The sequence below is a fragment of the Aedes albopictus genome, chromosome 3 (genome assembly GCF_035046485.1).
Source record: "Aedes albopictus strain Foshan chromosome 3, AalbF5, whole genome shotgun sequence".
NCBI lineage: Eukaryota > Metazoa > Arthropoda > Insecta > Diptera > Culicidae > Aedes > Aedes albopictus.
Window position 1 is genome coordinate 261,396,388 of NC_085138.1, and position 24,384 is coordinate 261,420,771.

Genomic DNA, 24,384 nt, shown 5'->3' on the forward strand with positions numbered 1-24,384 from the left:
ATCTATAGAAACACGCAAAACGCACCGAAGCACATTCCTACCCAATCTGTCAATTCAATATTTCTCTCCTTTCCTTATGACCACCGCGTGCGTTCATCCACATTCGCCGCGGGTCTCGCGGACCCCCTCCCTATCCTTATCCACCAATAATCGAGAAGGTAAACGCTCACCTAAACAAAACGCGACGCTGATGCTCGACGACGAACGAGCGAACGAAGGAGAACCTCAACCGCTCTATATGAGGAATTCCACGGAGTCATGTCAGTCGATCCTGAGCGACCATTTCAAAAATATCTGAAACTTTGCACAGTTTTTCAATTTCATCTAAATCGCCATTTTTCGATATCAAACCTTCATATTCACTCACGACTAACTTTTCAAAAGGGTGTATGCGAAAATAGTTCAAAAATATTCTAAAAGCTGTACAGCAAAAACGGATTGTTCGATTGTTATGAATTTTTCAGCAAAGTTAGATAACTAAATGATGATTCCTTAGAAAATATACACTGTAAAAAATTTCTTTTTTTACTATAAAAAAATATGATCTTTGTCACAAAAACTCAAATATCTCAGAACCCTATATTTTTACCAACGTCAATTTTTTAGGGAAAATGGCCCATTATATCAGCTATCTACCATAAAATTTTGGTGATGGTAAACTGATAAACAAAAAAGTTATGACATTTCAAACATTTCACAATTTTTATATTTAGTAACAAAAAAAAAAATTTTTTTCTGTGTAAATTATTTCGAGAACTATATTTTGATGCTGATTTTATTGTAAAGGCTACCGCATGAATTAAACAAGTTGTTTTCATGATATTTTTGTTTGATTATTTATAATTACTATAGTATCTATTTGAACCTTACACGCGATCCAGTGTTGTGATCAAAAATATTGAGATTGTCATACTTTTTATTGTACGTGACTGGTGAAAAAATCCCTTGATAGTGTTGAAAAGCTGTTGATCATAAGAAAAATGGAATAAAACTTATTTTGAAGACGCAAGCTGCATAATAAAAGTTTTATATATACGCGTATACGTCTAGTTGATCTGCAAAAAAATACCTCTTAGGGTCGATTTCTTCACCCTGGCTTAGGCGTTAAGCCAGGTTTAACTATATGGGTAAGCCTGGCTTACGGGTTAAGCCGAGGTGAAGAAATCGGCCCTTAGAGAACAGACTTTATGATCGGAAAAATGCGAGTAACTTCAACAACAACAAATGCATGAGAGGTACATACCACAGACAAACAGACAGAACGCCAAGAACAATTTTCGTGAAAATCCATCGCCCAGTTCACACTACCACCACCTGGTGGAAATGTTTCACGAAACACTGCGTTGTGCAATATCGTCATCAGAAGGCGCTAGTGTGAAACGTCAAACGCAAAGAAAAACGATGGGCACTCTTCTGGTTATGAAAGCCACAACCAAGATTCAAAATGATCGTTAAAGGCGTGGTCTATGAAAATTTCGTCAGTGTTACGTTTGTTTGTCTGTATAGTGTATACATACCATGAAAATGCTCACGAAAAAGCAAAAAAATACTACCGCTATGGATATTAAAAATTTTATAGTAAATTTTTTCTTCGTCCAAGCAAACAACACCAAACTAGTCAGTTAAAACTAATAAGTGATTTTGTTTATTATAATCTAACGAACAACATGAACAGTCGCTTTCTCAAAGGTCTTCAACTCAACGCTCTCTTGTAGACCGCTTGTGAAAAAAAAATGTTCAAAAGAGTTACGAAATCTCATAGATAAACTGAAAGAGACTGGTTATGCCCAAATTGAATACAAATTTACGCATTTGCACGTCCTGCCGTCTAGACTTTGACAAACGAGCCATCTGTATATCATCGGTAAAGCAGGGCGCAGGAAGTTCGAAAACGACAACAACTGAGAAATTGCCAGAAGTGCTAAGTGCAGAGAGTCATGCCACCGTACCATCAGCGACATCTGTTTAAACAATTTAATCACGCCTCTTTTCAAAAATGCTTTGAAATATACTTCAACATTTATACCCATTTCAATATTTTTAACGTTGCAAAACACGCTTTCAACATTCATCTTGATGAAGAGGGAAAACACTTGTCCTCAAATGTAACAGCAAATTAATCAATAAACGACTAATGCGCGGAGGGCGTGATAAAATCGGAACAGTACTGTACATATAATATACATAATACATAATAAAAACAGATTGTTTTACTTACGCAAGGCCATTAACAATAAAATCAGCATCAAACTGCGCTTTCCGGCCGAAATAATTTACACTAAAAAAAATTATTACTAAATGTGAAAATTGTGGAATGTTTGAATTGTCATAACTTTTTTGTTTATTAGTTTATCATCACCAATTTTTTATGGTAGATTGCTAATACAATGGACCGTTTTCCCTAAAAAATTACATTGGTAAAAAGATAGGGTTTTGAGATATTTGAGTTTTTGTGACAAAAATGATATTTTTTAATGTTAAAAAAAGATTTTTTTTTCACAGTGTACATTTTCTTAGGAATCACCATTTAGTTATCTAACTTTGCTGAAAAATTTATTGCAATCGAACGAACCATTTTGGCTGTGCAGATTTTTGAATATTTTTGAACCATTTTCACATACACCCTTTTGAAAAGTTAGTCGTGATTCAAAATAAAAATTTGATATCGGAAAATGACGATTTAGATGGAACTTAAAAACTGTGCAAAGTTTCAGTTCAATAGAAAATCATGAATTAAAAAATTTCCTTAATTTTGATGCTGTTGCTTGGAATCGCTCATATGTAAACTGTAAAGTAGAGAGTGTGGGCTCCTCGCCTCGCCGTCCGTCCACCAACGAAAGAAACTAAACACGGGAAGAGGAAGAAAAGCAAGATAAAAGTGTGACGTGCTGTTCTTTTTTCGATTGCGGTTACTCATTTTCCCTTTCGTTTAGCGCTGACTCGGGTGTAGGTTCCCCCCGACCCACACCCGCCAAGGGCCACCACCATCGCTTCAGCCTCAGCATCAGCACAACAAAACGGTTTTTGAATCGGTACTCATGCACACAGCACCGGCGGCCGGCGGCGGGCGGCCGCCGGACCGCCACCGCAAATGGACTCCACCGCGACTCACCAACATCAGACGCGAGTGCGGCGGGGGCTTCCACCACAACCCAACAACAGTTCGTTCAATGGTGACGACGATGGAGACGATACCGACGACGGTAGGCAAACGACGAGTGTGTTGTGTAGTCTTGGTCTTGGTACACCCGGCAAGTCCAAGTCAGCATGTATTCGGTCGACAACACGAATAAGGCAAATATGAAACCCACGTCGTCAGCTCAGAGAAATCGACTTATGGTATCGTCATCGCCGTCACCGAGCAGAAGTTTATATGAACGATACACTATACAGTCAAATGGGTTTCAAAAGACGCCTCAGATCGCCGTTTTGTGGTAGGGGAGGGCGGGGAGAAATGTGCCCTCATATTTTATTCGCTGCGATTGGTGAAGGAACTTTTGTGATGGAAATTTCCTACAAATGCATAGAGTGCCTTCTTGCCTTACATATTCTCCTTCTTCTTCTTTGTGGCTCTACGCTCCCACTAGGACTTGGCCTGCCTCTCTTCAACTTGGTGTTCTTAGAGCACTTCCACAGTTATTAATTGAAGGGCTTTCTTTGCCTGCCATTGCATGAATTTGTATATTGTGAGGCAAGTACAATGATACACTATGCCCAGGGAGTCGAGAAAATTTTCCCGACCGGAACGGGAATCGATTCGGCCGTCTCCGAATTGGCGATCCATAGCTTTAACCACTAGGCTAACCGGAGAACTGGAGACACAATATATACATGGGAAAAGTTAACTGGTAAATGAAACTCTCAGCTAATAACTGTGGAAATGCTCATAGAATCTTAACTAAGCTTAGAAGATTTTTTTTTGTCTCGTTATTGCCGTAAGAAAATATTATTTTCACATCGTCGATGCAGAACGCGGAAAACATCCACTAAAATTTTGTTAAAGAGTAACAGCATGGAACGACCTCACCTGTTCATACATGCACTGCTTCACATTTAGGCGCACGCCGCATGAAACACTAGCCAGGCTCTACGCGAGTTTGACAGTCATACCGTCTATGGAATAGATGCATTTGAACTTAACGCCAGATCCTGACGTAGTTCAGTAGTTCTGTTTGAGCACCTTTTACACACCGATTCCCCACATCATTGGTGGTTGGTTGGTGACTTCACACGCTATCAAAGGACCGAGTTGTGCGAAGACGCGGCCGGCGCAAGAGAGTGTAAATAATTCGGGCATTGTGGTGGTGGTGCTGCTGGTGGTTCTGCTGATATGGTTGCGCTTGGCCCGTGTTTGCAAAGAATATACAGAAAACTCCAAATTCAAACACACATGGTGCCGAAGCGGAATGGAAATAAAATGTATATCATTCAAAACATTTTTTTTTTCTCTTATCGCAAGTTACTCCTTTTCTTTGGTGCAAGGCAAGCGCGAAAGGGAAATATACATATGGATGTACATACGTAAGCAGACAGGAAGAGAGGAACTGTTTGTGCAATGCAGTTGTTCAATGGATAAGATATGGTGAGTGGTTGAAGGTGAAGGCTCAGGATGACAAAATTCCAACTGTTTCGTTTGATAATGTCTGAATAATTTTTGTTGGACCATGATGCAACCAAAGTTGAATATTTTTGAACTCGAAAACTCTGCAAATATTGTGTTCGCAAGAAATTCATGTAGAGAAAAAAACGAAGGACGCAGTCAATACATGGAAGAAATAGTTGCGCTATTTTTGTTGGGGGGTTTGGTTGGAATTCAGCCAGTATTCCTGAACGAACCCGTTTGTTTTCCAAAACATAATCAAAAATTGGTCTCTCAGTTGTCTAGTCATAAAATAGTTCTGTGCTAATCAAAAATACTTAATAGCAGTGGTGGGTGCCAGAGATAGGTGTGCTTTGTGTTGATAAATTGCAGTGGAGTGAATATTTAGTAATTTAGTATAAGAAATGTTTTTTTTTTTTTGCATTTTACACCAGTACTATTCAAATTAATCTTTTCCTTCTTCTTTTTGTCACAACATCCCACTGAAATATAGTCTTTTCGGAAGCGGAACCGGTTCGCGCAGCTGGCGCTGTTTCCCCTGCCTTTCTGGCTTAACCCAAGTGGAACTCCTGAAGGAATCTCGTGAGTAATTTCTGTAAAAAAAAACTCTAGAAGATTTCCTGGGTAAATTCCTTGAGTAATTTACGAGTGAATCCTTATTGCAATCTCCTAAGGAATCCCGAAAGGCAGCCTAAAAGAAATTTTGGAGTTAGTCGAAGAATATTTGCTGGAATAATTCCTAATAAAATCTCTGAAGAAATTCCTGTTATGATTCCAGATAAAATTCGGAACGGAAACGGAAGAGCTCCTGAAAAAGTTTTCGCGGAATAATTGGTCCGATTTCTGGAGGTATCCCAGCAGAAAAGCATTAATCATTAATTTATCATTAATACCAGGAGAATTCATGGCAAGGAAATCTGGAAAAATCTCTGCAGCAATTCCGGAAGCAATCACAAGAGAAGTTTCTTAAGCAATACCACGTAGAAATCTTGAAGTAATTCCTGGAAATTCATAGAAGAAGCTCTTCAGGGAAATCAAAAAAGGAATTCGGCAGATATCTCCTAAGAAATTCCTAAATAAATTTATTGAGTAATTTCTAGAGAAGTACCTGGCATCCACAGGGTGAAATTCATAGAGAAATCTCCGGTAGAATTTCTGAAGGAATCTCAGTGGGAATTACTAAAGGAATCCTAAGACGAAATTCTAGAAGATTCACTAGGAAAATCCCTAGATAAATTCATGGATAAATCTACGGAGTTATTGTAGGAGGAATTATCAGTGATGTCATGGAAAAATCAGAGCTGGTCACCCAATTCCTTACGAGTCCAGCCACAATTATCTTCAGGAGTTTTTCGAGAAATATCTCAAAAGGTTAATCTTGAATTTCCTCTGAGGGTTTCTTCAGGAGTACCTCCAGGTATTGCTTAGGATTTATTCAGGCCTTTTTTCACGGATGCTTTTAGAAGTTTGCTCAGAAATTTCTCCAAATTATTTCTAGTTTTTCCAGGTATTCTATCAAAGTATGAAAACAAAAATATTTATTTTGATTTTTATTTGTATCCGCAGTATTTACTTCAAAACTTCTCCAGACAGTACTTCAGGATTTTTTGTTACTACATAATCTCTTTAGAACTTGTTTATGAAATGCTTCTAAGAATCCCTCCAGAGTTATTCCGGGAGTTCTTCCTTCAGAAATTCATCCAGTGATCTTTCAGAAATTTATTGTGGGATATATTAAAGCGTTCCACCAGTACCGTTATGTGAAATTTCTGCAAATATTTCTGCAAATATTTCTGCATAGACTTCTCCTTTGAAAGTTCCCACAGAAGTTTCTAATGTTTTTTTTTTGTAGGAATTTATGAAATTCTTGAGAAGTACTTTCAAGTACTAACTGAGGCATTAATTCTAGAATTCCTACAGAGATAATAACAGAATTTGCTTTAGGAATATTTGTTCTGGAATTCCTCAAGGGAGCTCTTGAAAGAATCTTTTAGGATCGCCAAAGATATCACTGGGATTTTTTCAAAAGATTCCTTTAGATAATCCGCCAGGTATTTTGTTTGAAATTCCTCCTGGAATTCTTTCAGGAACACTGCCAGTTATTTTTAAGGATTTTTTTTTAAATCCCTGAAAGAACTTTTTCAGTAATCCCTGGTTGAAATTCCCAAATGAATACCTAAAGTTCTGAAGAAGTTTCTTAAGATATATTTGAAGGTATGCTTGAAAAAAAAAAGAAAAAAATATTAAGAGAGGCTGAAAGTCTCTTTAATAAAGACAAATCAATCAATCAATCAATTAAGAGAGAGCGCAAGAGTTTCTTAATAAATCTCTGCAGAAATTTCAAAAGAAATCTCAAGTGGAATCTCAGGAAAATCTCAGGAACTCTTAATTGAATCTTTAGATGAATGTCTGAGGAGATGCCAAGGAAATTCGTAAAGGAATTCGTTAAGGATGGAATGTATGAATACATTTCTGGGCAAAAATCTCCAAAAAAACTTAGAGAAACTCTACGTGGAATTCATTGAAAATTTTATTGAAGAATTTTTGGAAAAACTCCTGGAGAAATCTATTCATAAAACTCTTTGGGGATTCTGTAGCAATCTGTGGACGTATTTTCGAAGAAATTCTTTTAAAAATACTTGGAGAAATTCCTCGGTAAGCATCTGCAAAGAATTCTGAAAAAGAACTCTTGAGAAATTTTTAAACGAATTTCTGTAGAAATTATTAGAAATTAATTCTCATGAATTCCTTAAACAGTCCGTGGAGAAATTTTAAAAGAAATTCCAGAGAAATATCTGAAGAAATGCATTGCGAAATATCTGAGAGAACCTCTGCAGGAATCTCTGGAAGGATTCTGGCCTAGATCACTGAAAGTAATAATGCAAGAATCTGTGGATAAATTCATGCATGAATCTCTAAACATATTCCTGCGGGGAACTTCACGAGCAACTCTTAAACATGTTTGGTGGTCTTCTTAAAGGAATACCTGTACGAATTTCTGAAAAAATACTTAAAAACCACTACTGAAAGAATCCCATCTAAATTGTAAAGGAAACTATGAATTTTCTTAAGAAATCCCTGGAAGGATTCCTGGAAGAATTCTCATATAACCTCTGAAGGCATTCCAGGCAGAATGATTTCAAAATTCCCTATAAGATTTTCGGAAGTAATGACTGGAGTTATTTCTAGATCAATCCTTCAATGAGTTTCCGAACGAATCTTTTTTTGAACAATTTTTGAACGAATTACTTTAAGATTACTGAAGAAATTCATGCAGGAATTTTCGAAGCAGTCCATGCAAGATTTTCTAAATAATGTTTTGAGGAATTTCGTAGCACTAGTTAGTGAAATATCTGAATTATCGCTCGTACTCGTAGTCGTTCAAAAATGTTGTTTTGATCTCAAGAGCTGGTTACGCAGTAAGTAACTTGGAGTAACCTCGATAACATATTGACATCACTGGGAATTATTGAAGAAATTTCTGGATATATCCTGAAGTAATCCTGCAGGAGTATTAGCAAGAATTTCTGAAGGAATTAAACCACGAATTCCTGAAGAGTTTTGAATAGGAATTCTGAGAGAAAAAGCTACAGGAAATTTACCGCATAAACCTGACAAAATCGAGTCAGCATTGTAGTTCATCTCGAACAACTTCCAACAGTTTCTGAAAGACAAATAGTTTAACGTTCTAACATTTTCTTTACGTTTGTTGAGGGTAATTTGATGAGCTTCATTAGATATTTTCTGATTATTTTTTTTTCATTAAAATCCCTTCAAAAATATTAACATGCAATGTTATTCAATGCAAGGGCCCATATAGCCGAGGCGGTAAACGCACGGGTATTCAGCATGACCATGCTGAGGGTGACGGGTTCGATTCCCGGTCGGTCCAGGATCTTTTCGTAAAGGAAATTTCCTTGACTTCCTTGGGCATAGAGTATCTTCGTGCCTGCCACACGATATACGCATGCAAAAAAATGGTCATTGGCAGAGGAAGCTCTCAGTTAATAACTGTGGAAGTGCTCATAGAACACTAAGCTGAGAAGCAGGCTTTGTCCCAATGAGGACGTTACGCCAAGAAGAAGAAGTTATTCAATGCAAATTGGACCATCTAAAGTTTCTCAAAGCGGTCCATAATCATTTAAATGGCCATTATTTTGTTTTACCTTTATTAGAGAGATTTTCAGCCTTCGACTGATTCCTAGTGGTAGATGGATCTTAAGGAGTACATTTTTACAGATTTCAAGTGAAATAAGATAATAGAGGGTAGAAGCCAAAACGGCTCCACCCGATAGTTTAACAGCATATTATTCCATTGCTGTCGTATTTGGCTGTCGCTTTTGTAGTAAATCCTTGTCATCAAAAGATATAGCTTTACAAGAGTTTGAAATTCATTCGTCGAGGCCTATTTTAATGTTCGTTTCCTAACTGATTCTTGATTAAAATTGTAGAGAACAGCTTGATGTCCTTCAGAAAACATATCAAGGCTGCCTCCATCGCTGAGTCGTTACTTAGAGTTGTCTTAGGATGTTTGCTGATGGTGATACACGTTGTTTATATAAAAAATGAAAATAAGAGGTCATGAGAGGATTCTTTGTGCTACATACACCAGAAGGAATACTAAAATCATCGGATCTGGAATCACGGATCTTGACGAAAGCCGTCCAGGAGAACAGATACGAATTCTTCCAGGTGATGATCCATGAAGGAATGACTAGTCGGTTCAGCATACCGACGGCAAAAACGCGAAGAACCTTGTCGAAGGCCTTGGAGAATTCAACATAAATCGGGTCTTCAGCAGAACAGTCGAATCGATTACTTCATAAATATTATCATAAATAATGTTTGTTGATCAGATAATTGTATTTGTTCGAGCGTTTTAGAAAGCAAAGACTCAACTACGGCAAGTTCCTGATCGGTAGCTGCGTTGATCTGTGAAAATGGTCAATTCAGTCTTGTCAAAATTTGCTATTTAGTCTTGTTCGACGTTTGAATCACAATTGGGACATTTCTTAAGGATTTTTGAATTGGTTATTTTCTATTTATTATTTTGACCATAATTAATTAATATAAAAAGTTTTACCAATTATCACAGCTGGTTCGTCCAGCGTGTGTTCTATTAAAACACTCTGCAGGACAACCCACTGAACAACCTTTTTTCAGCAGGACATACTGCACGAAGCATCGGTTTTAAATGGTAAAGTTTGTTATTACATATAATAAACAAAAAAATCTTATTTTAGAGTTCCTGAGGATGACACCAAAAAATCGAAAAAGATTAAAAAGCAGTATTCAGCATAACCAGTCGAAATTCCGAACTATATCAGGAAAGTCGGATCAATGAGACACTGAAGACGACCTTTCAGTTGAGGTCGAAATACGTATCTGCCAAAGGATCAAGCCCGTGCCCAAGGGAGGGGTTTTGAGGGTTGAACCCCTCCCTGTTCCCTTTTTTAATATACTAGGCGTCCCTCCGCCTTTTGTCGAAAATATTCAAAACCCCTCCCTTTTCACTCTTTCTGTGCACGGGCCTGCAAAGTATGCAAATATTTAGTTGGAAGTGAAAGGAACAGTACTTAACCCGATTTTCTTTTACCTAGATCAGGAAAATTATCATCGCTCATGACGGTTATCATTTCACTAGGAGCTATAAAAAATAAAAATAAAATAAAATAAATTTGAAGTATTATGTGTTTCAAAATATGTTACCAAAATATGTATGTCCGAAATTTCTTGAAAAATTCCTCTTCGTTTATAATTTGTACTCGTTTGAAAACTTTTGATGAAAGGATGAACACGATAAAATTTCCACACAGAAAATATTGTATAACTTTTGATTGCGTTCGCCAAAATAGCTAATTTTTTTACCATGGATAGTATATTATGTGTAGCTAATACCATAAAATTTTCATTAAAATCGGTTGAGTATTGGCAGAGATATCGTCGAAACAATGAAATTGCCACTTGAGAATCTTGTACAAACAAACATTTTGGAAAATATCACTTTCTTGCCGTTTCAACGCTGGCGCCAAAAATACTGAACCGATTTCAATGAAAAGTTTTATGTACGTAAAGTATGTATGTAGAAGTAGTTTGTCAACATTTCATTCAATTTGATCATACCGTTAAAAAGTTATAGCCATATATGTCGCACTATGTCACAATATGCAGATGTGGTTTTTGGTATAGTGAAATTCAAACTGCTCTTACTTTGAAAGTACTCAACAAAAATGGCTGAAATTTTCACTGTAAACAGTTTAACACAACACAATTTTACACTGTCAAAGTTTTATAAAAATCGGGACAGTGTTACCAGTTCTACAGTCAAAATAGTGCACGCGGAACTAAAAATGTTCAAAAAGTACCTAAAATTTACCTTGAAGCGATTTGAGCTTTGGATATTTACTAGAAAAAGTACTGAACCGATTTCGATCAAATTTTTACCACTTAATTGATACTATGTTAAGAATATCGAGTGAAATTTTCAAACGTTTTGATGAGGTAACAAAAAAGTTATAGCCTAAGTAATTTTTTGAAATGGGTGCACAAATTTTCTAAAATCTCATTTTATGATATCGACAATATATGCGCCAATACTCAACCGATTTTAATGAAAATTGTATGGTATTAGCTACACATAATATACTATTCATGGTCGAAAAATTAGCTATTTTGACGAACGCAATCAAAAGTTATACAATATTTTCTGTGTGGCAATTTCATCGTGTTCGCCCTTTACCTATATAATCATTGCACCATGAATTTTACTTCCTGTGTGGGGTTTTTTTATCTAATTGACTGTCTAACTACACACCTACCAATATGGATCGATTTTTTCTCGCACCTCGCCTAATGCATCATGGTTTATTTGGTATCAATTACTTATTTATAAATTAGGCTCCATATCATGTAAAACATATTGTGAAATAACTATAATGTCCTTAAATTAATAAGGTTGAATAATTGTCTCTCGAATTCTGAATGTGGAGTGAAATTGAAACGTGGAATTTCACTTAATTATTCGATTTCTTGTGCTATAGGGGCAGGTTATTGATAGTCTACATGTTTTTGTTCCCATCTGATGAGCCATTGGTAAAGGCAAGTTGAACTATCTGTAATCATTGGGTATTTTACATCTGATATGACGGAAATTAGCGCATATGACGAAGTCGATTTCTTTTATACTAAAGTAGATTTTTTCCTTAAGGTACCGTCTATAAATTACGTAAAGGTTTATGGGGAGAAAGGTGGTCTGGAAAAATCTTAAGAGCCATATGAAATATTAAGGTTTTCATACAAAAAATCATAGTTGGGAAGGGTGTCGAAATTTCGAGAAAATTGCCTTACAAATTAAATGGACAGTCCCAAGCGAAATTAAATAACATTCGTGTAAGAATCGTATCCAGTGACTTTTTAACTTTTCTTTAGTGAATATGTTAGTCAATTACAGTAACTATCAACCAATATTATCAGACCGTAGAGTTTGACAAATGTTTATCTTTGTTTTGAAGAAAAAAAAATTTCAAGCGTGCCATCCGTATTCAATAATTTAGGTTTATTTACATAAATTGAAACATTGAATGAATCATCAACATTGGCGTAACTAGAGGGGGATGAATACCAAGTCTTTTACAAGTCCAATCATGAATACCTTCAAACTTACGATTACATCTTGCAGCACCAGCTTTTAAATATATTAAAACTTCCTCAATGACCATTTGAATTTGTGCATTGTTTGATAGACGCAAAAATACCCCTGGCCCACAAAATAAAAGAAATTAATAGTGACCGACTAGAAATCACCTCCAGCATGGTTTTAATGAATACACTCGCGTTAACGCTTCAGCTACCTACATCTATTCTCACTAGGAATTCACAAACTTTTGCTGGAATTCCATTGCAAATTCAACCAGAGTTTTTTCCCACATGATATTTGATTTCCATAAAGAATCACTTAACCATATTTTGCAGTAGTGCTGCTAGAAAATTCAAAGATTCTTAAAGATACCCATCCAAGAATTCCTGGAAATTATCATTTAGATTTAATTTCTCAGCGATTTAAAAAAGAAGATGTACAAAGTATTGCTTTTTACATAATTCTGATTATATAATATTTCCAAACAAAACTATCTAATTGCATAGACCGTTTTGGACAATGATCTTGTAAAGAGTGACAAGCCGAGAATTGTCTCCAATAACTGCCAATTTAAACACATATTATGCCAAATAAATTTCTATTACTGTACATGCAGTTGAAACCCGGAATTTTCGACTAGCGAAGTTGGATTTTTCTCCAAATCCGTGCGTCGGACCTAACTTCGGAAGTGGTGCACTGTATAGCTGTTTGCTATACAGCGCACCACTTCCGAAGTTAGCTCCGACGCACGGATTTGGAGAAAAATCCAACTTCGCTAGTCGAAAACTCCGATTTTCAACTAAATTGAGAATGTAGATCTATGTTTGTCACCACGACAGTGGTTTTCAGATTTTTTCTAATTTCCATATATTAAGTCATGAAAAATTTCTGGGGGGGGGGGCCTGGCGGATTCTGGGGGGGGCCTGGCCCCCCTGGCCCCCCCTCTAGTTACGCCAATGATTATATTACACTGAAGAAGGTGGTCTGTTTCAAGCTATTCATATTATTTGAGCCAGAGACTGCTTCTCAACTTCGCATTTTGAAGATCACATTGTTTTTGTTTAACACACTTCTACCAGGTTTCATGTTGAAAAAAAAAAGTTTTCAAATTAAGCATGAGCTACAGAAGGATGATGATTGTAGATAACTTTTATGATTGTGTTTTTTTTTACAAAATCAAACATGTGATGTCAAAGAAAGACAGTTTGACAGTTATGCTGTGACACGAGTAGGGTATGTGTGCCATCAGTAATCTCATGCTCCCATATTCATCCTATTCGAAAACAAGCGATTACAGCACCGATTGGTTCCGTTCTTTTTGTTTTCATACGTGCTCACTTCTAACAAAAAATACAAAAAAATGAAACAAAACAAACAACGCTTCAATTCCTTGTTTTTCGTAGGATGAAAATGGGAGCCACATGCTTAATAAGGGAACCAGTACCCTATAACTATTTTTTGGTTTTATTTATGATTGAATACCAAAAAAATATACCGAACCTACTAAACAAATCAATAACATCAATAGTTGTTTAAATACGATTTGCACTGCAATAGTATCTTTCGCCAAAGTCAGCTGTTGAAATACAAGCTAACTGAATATTTGCAAGAAATACGTTCAGCTTGACATCTGCCTACTTTTTTTTCAAACAACCTTCCATTGACCAATGGGTAACTTGGCGAAAAACTTTCCTCTCGTTAATAAGCACCTCTCATGGAAAATTCATAAGCTCTTTTGTAGCCGGTCGGCACCATACAATTTTCAACGATAAAAAGAAACGAAACTGGAGCAGATCATCAAGTCAGATAATAAATGAGCATATCTAGCGGATAATAAACAACACACCTACAATTTTCGCCGTTTCCACCGGTTCCGATGAATCTGGTCAATCTGGTGACAATGGGCGAGGGTGACTCCAGCACTGGTACCACGACGGGCGATGCTCTTCCTTGATCTGCTGCGGGTCCCGTTGTGTTGACACTGGAGCTTTGCTTCTTCCGCACACTTGCTATTTTGCCTTCTTTTTTCCCTTCTCTTTTTTCTTTTCGGTACCCAATCTGCTCGTCACACTTTCTACGCGGTTCGCGGATGCCTCTTTGAAATATTTACGATTTTCTCGGGAAATTGATTGGAATAATTTTTCACACACTGATTCTTTCGAGCTGCCTACGACGCGAGAGAGAGAGCAGTAAGACGATGATTTTTCTTCCGCTGCTGCTACTACTACTTGTGCTTCGCCTTTCGATGCGCTCGATGGCTGGTGGGCCTTTCGGAGATTTACGACGGTGGCAAACTTTCGTTACTTTTGATGAATTTTCATGAGAATTTTTTCTTCACTCGCTGTCGAAAAATGCGAAACACTCTTTCCGAGGATTACTTCTTGCTCGGCGAACCAACACTGGTTAATAACACTTCTTTTTTTTCTCGAACTGAGTTTTACTGCCCTGAAGGGGAAAACTAAGAGGAGAATCCACTATTAGCCGCGAATTTTAACTTTCAATTCACGCTGCTTGGAGGAGTCCAATTTGGTTTTCTAGCGGTTGTTAATTGCTTATTAGAATCTTTTATTGCTCGTCTTCAACCTCTTCGACCTTCCACTTGTCGGCGAAATGCCTCGTGTGTCAAGTAGACGGAGACGGCGAGTGTGGGAGACGAAGACGTTACGATGACCACACGAACAGCTGAAGGTGTCCAGTGCAAGCGATCGCGAACTATACTTGTGTATCTATTGTTTCCACTCAGGCAAGTCTATTTGTCTATGCGTTTAGATGTGTATCACTAGTGAGTATTGATACGCGCAAAGCTACACGCTGTCTCGAAGATAAACGGAAGCTGAACGAAAATACTCGGATTACTCAGATTTCGAGGGAGGGAAACAAATAAATCGAATCGACTAAGCGGCTTCTTCGCGAACTTTGCGCAAAAATCGTGATCGCTTTTTTCGGCGTTTTCAGAGCAAAGATGGAGCGTTTATTTTGTTTCCTCTTTTCCGCTAGTTGGAGACAACACACTGAACTTTTTCGGCTTCGTCACGATTTTTCCTTACTTTTTTTCTTCTTTTACCCGACACTACTCGGAACGATTTCGAAGCAAAGATTTTCCGGATTTTCTTCTTTTCCACAACTTAACGCGACTTAGTGTGATTTCCTCGGCGGCCGACACTTCTAGCGTTTTTTTTCGATTTTCTCGCTTCTTTGCAGTGGCTAGTTTTTCCTCCTGGTTAGAATAGTAAATATTTACTTCCTTCTATTTCTTGAATGCGGTAAGAGAGAGGTTATATATGTGTAATATATAGTAGTATATATATAATTCACCGGATTTACATTAATAAGCAATAAGCGGCAAAAATTTCTGCGGGGATGCGAAACAGCGCGACCTTCCTTAAACGTTGTCGCTCGTAGACTGATTCGGACAGAAAACTCTAAATTTATAACTGAGCGCAAAAAGTCTCGCTGGTTTGATCGTCGTCGTCACTCCAAGCTCCAATCGCACACGTCGTCGGGCAGCACACACGTTTCTCCCATTTCGAAAGCGATATCTAATATCGTAAAAGGCACTCACCCAGACGGACGCGCGTGAATCGCGAATTCGCTCAAATCCTCTCACCGGTACGATACCAATCACAGTCCAGTGGCCAGAGCCAGCCCGAACCAACTGCAATTCGTTTCCAGCCGAACCACGGCGAAAGAGCACGAGTGTGTATAAGTGGATACGGCCAGCCAGCAGCAGCCTTCGTCGTAGCACGAGCGCGATATAATAAAATTTATCCATAATAAAGTGGCACTGCGAGTTGTTGGTTGGAGAGCCGCTCGCATCTGATAGCGAGAGAGTCGTTGCGCGAGAGCATTTTCCTTTGTATTGAACACAATGGAACCACGTGTGGGTATAGTTGCTATAAAACACAGACACGCGCGCGCGCACGTTCCTGCTGTGTGGAACATGTTTGCCATAACGAGGGGGCCCTCAAAGTGCGAGACTGATTTTCACGGGAAGGAAAACACGAATCTAGGGAAAATGTTTAGTGGAAAACGTGGGCTAGTGCATCGAACACATGCGAAGTGTGGAATATGTTTTGATGACTATGAGGCAGTCCCACATTTGGAGCTACAAATGTGTACGGGTTTTAACCCCTTGAATAATACTTTAATTTTCATACGAGCGAAACATTCCGTAAGGCTAGTTTCGTTGAATGCTACAAACTTGCTTGAAAAATTATATGTACTCATTGATTAACACAGAAATATTATTTAGGATCTAGTTGATTTTTTTTAAATGGTCAAATCCTCTCAAATGTTAATAACTAGTTGTTTTGAGAAACTACCATCCAATATATTTATTTCATTATCTCGTATACATTCGCTATAATTAAAAATGCTTAAATATACAGATATTGCAACCCATACTCCAAAATAAGGAGCATCACAAACAGGTACCCGTTATATCATGAGGCACAATTGTTTTAGCAAAGATAACCGTACACACTTAATTCAGATTGCCGGGATATCAGCATTTTTTCAAACTTTTGCCGAGATTCGCACAGCCGAGCAATCAGCAAACAATCATTTTGCCGGGATCTCGGCAATTTTGACAGTTCATTGCTGATAGTCGGCAATCGTTTTGCTGAGAATCAGCTAACAATCGTCACTTTTTGCTGAGATACCAGATAAAGATTTTGCTGAGCAGACGGCTGTGCGCGATTTTGCCGAGCCCGAGAATCTGTTTTGAGTGTGTACACATCGTAGTTGCTACTCCGTGATTGACCAGAAAAATCGAAGTTGCACAGAGATCCAACGAATGGTGCTTGGGATTAGCTACACACTCTCAATGAGCACAATTCGAGAGTTCAATATTTTAGTTAATAACGGCGCCGACCACGTCCTTACGATCATCGGGAAAGGGGAAGCAATGTTAGTTCGACAACCGTTGTTACTAGAAACCGTGGGATCCACAGCATCCCTACAGTTGTCTCGAGAAGGGGTTTTTGTTAGTAGGGTAAGATGGGGATCTTGGAGCCACCTTTGGTAGGCGATATGATCCACTAGATATATGGAAATGCACGCCGCGGTTTTCATCCCGATTAAGATTTATTTGGTCGCGGTAGTAAGGGTAATGCACATAAGTCAACGATCATTCTATATTAAACGCGTCAGAGCATTGATCGTTTACACAACCGTGAAAACTGACTTTTCCACGAAAGTTATCGCGCGCTACTGATTTCGCATTCAATATTCGCGTCCCCATCTCACTACCGAGAAAATCGACCGACTCATGGAATTAGTCGCGCGTTTCCCAGAGTATTGAACTAAGAGTATAGGGAGAATAAACTTTCAAGCTTAGATAGCTAATTTCGAAATATGTATTTTACTAAGAGTAGTCCCATGTTACCTGTGATCGACAGCCGTTGAGGTAATTAAGCCAATTATTTTAAATTTGCTCAATGATAGTTGTGAACTGCAATCACTTTCTTCTAACATGTTATCGCTTCAATATTCGGCATGCACCAGAGCTACAAGATTTATTTGCAGATATTACAGCCTCCAGGAGTCCTAATGAAAACGCATTGGCAAAATTACCCCAACTTCTTCTAGTATGTAAAAAAAAATCGGAATGATCTCACCCAGTTCCATGTCGTCGGATGACCGCATCCACTCCTTAACTCCTTCAATTTTATGCAATACTGTTTGCTACCAAGTGTGCATCCATTTTTATCCCTTCGAAAAATGAAACCCGATCGCGATCCCCATCGCAACTGCCCCAAACACGCGTCACTTTTCACTTTTTCCTTCGAACAATGCAACGCGATCCTATTATGAGGCACAATTGTTTTAAACGAAAAAGTTAAAAGGGTGAGGGGGGAGGGGTTGGGGGGAGCTTAGAAGCAAAGGGGTGTAAGTGACAAATACCCACTTTCGAGTAAATGAGGTTTAAAGTTTTTAACCAATTTTTCGTATGGCGTTTTAAAACCAATAAAAATTTTCCGATTTATTATAATTTTTCTACCCATCATAAAAATAATATTTAAAAAGTTTTTAAAGCTGGAAATATGAACAATTTTTTTTTTCATATGATCAGGTCAAAATCGACAAAATGGTCACTTACACCCCTTTGCATCTGGGCTCCTCAAATGATTCAATCGTGAAAGAATCACACTAAAAGTATAAAGAAAATCAAGAATAGAGTCTGCAGACCTCGAACGTCTTTATTCCAAAATAGTTTGGATGACCTGTACCACCAAGTGCATATTTCACAGTTATTAGTTAATCTGAGGATCCAATAATAGCGTCGAATGTATTCCGCGAACATTGGCTACAACTAAAATGTGCCAAGATATACATATGCAATCCCTACTTAAAAATACCATGAAGATCATTTGTATGCCAGTGGACGCATATATAAAAACACAAAGTGATACTCGTGATATCTTGAGGTATATCAGAAACAATCGTGAAAGAATTACACCGATAAAGAAAAGATAAACAAAAGTAGAGCCTGTAGACTTTGAAGGTCTGGATTCCGGAATAATTTGAACGGCCTAGATCACTAAGTGAATGTTGAAAAGCTATCAGAATTGCACTCTGGGACTCCAAAAGTAGATTATAATCCACGACCATTCGCTACAATAAAAAAAAACCTAAGATTAACAGATATTGCGACCCTTACTTCAAAATACATTTCGGAGAATCTGTATGGCAGTGGATACGCAAAAAGTAACACATAGATTGTCTGGTGTATTATTATGAGGTACAACAGACACGATCGTGAAAGGATAATGCCGATTGAGTGAAGAGAAACAAGAATAGAGCCTGCAGACATAGAAGGTCCAGAATAGTTTGGATAGTTTCAAATATCCCACGAATATACCAAAAGCGTTATATTTGTGCACTCTATAAGCATTCTTTAGTCTATTCCACGAGCATTACAATTACGGCATAATACAGTTTGTTGGTATTGTAACCCAAACTTCAAAATCTATTGAAGGTCATTTATATTTCACGGAATATCCAACTTCCACAGTATCCAGTTGCTCGTAATATTGCGAGGTCCAATGGTACAGGTGGTTCTACCGAACCAGACTGGACAAGAACACTGTAACTATTGAGTCCTTGAAGAAGGTCCCAAATGGACAGAAACGTCGGACAAGATAAAATAAATAGTGTTTTATTTTTGTCGAGACTGACATGCCGCCCCAAAACAGTTTAAAGGTATTCAGCAGGCTACCTTGCCGGGGCTGCGCTGCCTACATCGCGTTGATGGGGCTGCCTGTTTAAGTATAACTGACATGATACAGCATTTCATACTCAGCCAGGATGCCGCGATGCCAGAACATACGCGGTTTGAGCCATACCTCTTTGGTGAACGGATGCTCGGGACGTACCTCCTCAATCTGGTTGAAGTCAGAAGGGTTACAGTGCTCAGGCTGCACTACCAGCTAAGCACATAACTCTTAGCTGCCGGTCATTGTCATCGCTTGATCCATGGAAGGTAGGAACTTGTGAGGACGCTCTCCTTCTCAACTCTCCAACCAACACGAAGTCGCACATGATGTAGAATAGGACGCTAAAGTGAAGGTCATATGCGTACATGCTCCGCGTGTAAAGTGTATGCATATCGCCTCCACTTCTGCATTCTATTCAACAGCTTATGCGATCGTGTGTTGGCCAGAATGCCAGCCAGATACCGCCAGAAGTCAAATGCTAGTGGCTGGTATCCGGCTCAACAGGGAGCGGTACAGAGTAGGAAGAGCAGCAAAATAACGAATCCACCGCAGTAAAAAAATGACAGCACGCAGACAGTGTGATTGCTTAAGTGCAGAATAGTATGGACGGGAACGATATGTGGAGGTTTTATGCAAGCATTTTTGACTACATAATTTTTTGTCTTGGTGCATTTTTATTGTCAAAATTCAACCTATCTGTAACTTTTGTACCAATAGTTATCACTGAACTTTTTCAATAGTTTTAAAAAAATTGAAATGTTTTGTAGTTCGTCACAGAAAAATGAAAACAATCGGTTGAGACATAACTGAGATATGGAAATCCAAAGTTGACTAGTTTGAATGGGAAAACAGCTTTGGTGCATTTTTAATGTCCGATACTGTACATAACCAATGAATATTTTGACAACAATTTTAGAGATCTTGTATGACAATGACCTCCTTATTGTATCCTAATCCAAAAAAGTTCAATTCATTATGATTATTTCATTAAAAACCATCAAATTCCGCAAAAAATGGAATGCCGCATTTTTTATGGGTCATACTGTAGGTGCACGGATCAAAAAGGCGAGGGCTGCCTTTGCGAGTTTAAGAAATGTATGGAAAAACAACCAGATTAGTCGATACACCAAAATCCGAATTTTCAACTCTTACGTAAAATCTGTGCCAGTGAAACTTGGTGTGTATCAGCGGAGAACACTTAATGACTACAGGTCTTCATCAAAAGATGCCTACGATATATTATTCGTGCATGGTGACCTCACAATTGGATCTCCATCGTGGAGCTTTATCATCGATGTCATTAAAAGCTGATAGCGACAAAAATTCTGGAGTGAAAGTGAAGGTGGGTTGGCCACACTCTACGCAGGAGCGGGAACAAAATCTGCAAACAAGCGTTAGATTGGAATGGAATACAGCATGACATCGCAGCACTGCAACAGAAACAGAAATTTGACCTGGCTGCAGGTCATGGGGATGGCTGGCAATCGCCCAGGATGGAGATCTTTCAATTCGGCCCTCTGCACCACCATGGGTGCTCGCTGCTCAGGACTGGAAGTAAGTAAGTTTGGGATGATGGAGAATTGCCAACCAGCTGGTTGGATGGTTTCATATGCCCAATCTACAAGGACATAGACTAGAGTGTGCCAATTTCAGAAGGGTTTCCCCTTTTAAATTTTGTATTAAGATACTGTCGCGAGTCCAGTTCAACATACTGAGACCTCTTGAGGAGTCCTTTGTTAATGAATACCAGGCTGGCTTTCGTGAGGGCCGATCAACGACGGATCAAATGTTTAGCCTGTGGATGATCCTTTATAAATTTCGGGAAAATAACTTGCAGATTTACCATCTATGCACACACTTAATTTGGAATACCGTGTTCGGTAATTTTTTGATGAAAATAGAACAGCTGAATACAGCTATACTGCATTGTTTACCTTTTGCACCCGGTATTGACAGATGGTGTACTGAGTCTCAGTAAAATCGATTACCGAAGCTACCGAAATAGTTCTGCTGTTCTATTTTCGTCAAGAAAGTGCCGAACAGGCAATTCAGGAATGAGTGTGCATTGACTTTAATGCAGCATACAATTCACTGAAAAGAGATGTGCATTGGCAGATAATGTCAGAACATGGTTTTCCGGTGAAACTAATTAGGCTGATACGCGCAACGCTGGATGGATCAAAATCAAGTACATATTCGGATCGCAGCTAAAGTATCTACCTCGAGTGTGACCTTGGATGGAGTGAAGCATACTGATGCTCTTTCAAATTAGCTGTTCAACATTGCAGTCGAAGGAGCGATTAGGAGGTCTGGCATGCATACGGTCGCACATGCTTCTTTGCATTGCGGACGATATTGATCTCTTCGGCATCGATAGTAGGGCAGTGGAGAAAGCTTATGCTCCTTTGAAGAGAGAAACAGCGAGGATAGGGTTGACAATTACTTCTACCAAGGCGAAGTATATGATAGCGGGTAGAGACAGAGGCAGGCCTAGTTAGTGCTGAAGTAGTGATTGATGGGGATGTGTTTGAAGCTGTTGAATAATTTGTTTACCTTGGAACACTTGTGACATGTGACAATGACGAAATTCGCTCTATATAAGACGCTGATTCTTCCGGTTGCCCTCTACGATCACGAGGCGTGGACGTTAGAGGAGATAGACTGAAAAGCTCTCGGAATTTTTGAGCGCAAAGTGATGCGGACAAGTAACAAGAAAATGGAGTGTAGCGCAGACGCTTGAATGACGAGTTGTACCGAGTGCATAAAGATGCGGATATTGTGAAACGTAAAATACGGCAGACTGCAATGGGCTGGGTACCCCGTGCGAATGTTGGAGGAAAAAATAGCGAAAACACTATTCAGCAGGGAACCAGATAGAGTTCGGTGACATCGTGGGACACCCTGAACGCGCTGGCTGCACGTGGTTGAAGAAGATCTGCGATCCACACGTTCGGGGAAACTGGAAAAATATCTGTCGCATTCATAAGACCAGTGTTGCAAAAATTCAATTCATTCATTTGAACACTAACCAACCAATCTGTTCAGTCATTTTTTCTTCTAGTTATGTTCAAAACGATTTCATTCAATCAGAGCACCTATCAAATGAGAAGCGAATCCTTGTCAATTGAATAGATTGTCACTCGAATGAGTAGCTTAACTCGAAACACGAAAAACCCCGCAAAATTCCGCCAGACTGAAAAAATGTCGAATGTCGGGTCAAAGTCGGGTCAATTTTTATCGAATGTTGGGCCACTGTTGGACCAACATCAATCAAGTATTGGGTCTAAGTTGGGTTTGGTGGCCAAAATAAAAATAGGTGAATGATAGGTTGATGTCGGGTTTGACGTCATCAACGATGGTAAAAGCTTGGAACCTACAACACCACACATTTATGCTTCTAGCTGGGGCTCAATTGAATGATATGTGCCTTGACTGAGGCTGGAGCTGATGTCAATTGAATGATCAGAGGCTATTCAATTGATATTCCGATAGTAAATGGAAAAATGAGTGGTTACCATTCTCAATTTCAGCTTTAAATGTCGGTTGATACTGACACTTCGCACCACTGCATAAGACCGACGAAGATAGTGCCCTAGTATACGGTCGGAGTTGGAGTAAAGTTATCTTGTAGCCAATAAGGTGGATTTATGATATAAACTTCGGAGTACTTTGAAGGCCTTAGAATAGTGCTGGTATGAAAACTTCACATTCTTAAAAGGTTCCTGAAACTTCCCTGAAACGACCTAGAAGTTTGCTTGTTGAGCTCTTGAAATGCCTCTAAATGCTTCTGATAAACCTCTTGGAACGCACTCGGAAACCTTCCTGAAACCCCCCGAAACTCTCGGGAGGCCTCTGAAATACTTTGAAACGCCTTCTAACTCCAATTAAGGCAAGACCTCCCACCCCAGAATCAATAATTCATTTATTATTTAAAGGTAGCGCTGAAAATGTCATTTTTTCAAATCTAGACTCAATCACCCACAGCCAGTCTTGTTAGAGATCACAGTCATTGACACCTTTTCGTCGATGTTCGGCTGCCTTTGTCTTCGACATTCGCAACACAAGCATTCAAACTACCGTACGAAACAAAAATGTCAAACGAATGCAATTGGGGGCTGTTCATAAACCACGTAGACCAAAATTTTGCAATCTCAGAACAACCCCCCCCCCCCCCCCCTCGTACACTTTTGACCAGTCTTGCGAATAATCGCGACCATCACGAGACAATCACTTGAACCGCTTTCTGGAGTCACCCTTCCCAAGGTGATACGAACCAGATAGCATGTCATGATGTCATGCCTGGAATGACAAACATGTTGTGGGTTCCACCCTTCGCAGCTTTGCAGCGATAGCAGTTGCTGAGTATGCTTCAGGCGGGTTGCTAGAGAATCAATCTCTCTGAGCAACGATGCATAACGGGCGAAATGAGAGCGTTTGTCGTAGCCAGGGCGAACTGCGTGGTGCGCTCAATGTGTGCGTTTAAACTGAGCTATGCAAAACGAATAGGATTTATGACGTAGTACCGTGCTTGTGATAATACACATGCATAGTTTTACATGCTGTTGCGCGTGCATCTGCTTGAGGCGACGGAGAGAGTCATGACACTCACATGAGCCGTATCCAAGTCAGGATGATTGTAGCAAAACAAGGGTGACCGGATGACTATGATGGGATTCTGTCTTTTCTGGTGTTAGCATCTGTAGAGAGAGCGAATCAGAAACCGCAGAGAGAGGGTGATACAAGTTTGGTGTTTATCAGCTTTGTTGTGACTTGTACGCTGATGCTTCGCGACACTGCTTTTGACCATACACAATTTTTGAAATTTGTATGGAGCGTAGACTTTTGCTAGACCCCCCCTCCCCCCAAAAAGTCTGCGTGGTTTATGAACGGCCCCTTGACCACGATTGCGGCTTCGGGAGACGGTTCGGCTT

The 24,384-nt window shown here is 39.0% G+C and overlaps 1 protein-coding gene across 17 annotated transcripts in view; it reads right to left on the minus strand.

The window, feature by feature from the left end:
- LOC115253893 (protein muscleblind) overlaps positions 1–24,384 on the minus strand; it is a 1,330,915-nt gene that overhangs the window by 1,088,594 nt on the left and 217,937 nt on the right. For 2 of the 17 annotated variants that reach the window (XM_062860503.1, XM_062860504.1), the window contains exon 1: positions 14,083–15,857. The exons of 8 other annotated variants lie outside the window; for them this stretch is intronic. The gene's annotated coding sequence lies outside the window, so the exon portion shown is untranslated. Of the gene's footprint in view, positions 1–14,082; positions 15,866–24,384 lie in introns of those variants that run through there. 7 more of the 17 variants (XM_062860493.1, XR_009999375.1, XR_009999376.1 and 4 more) reach the window with 7 other exon arrangements.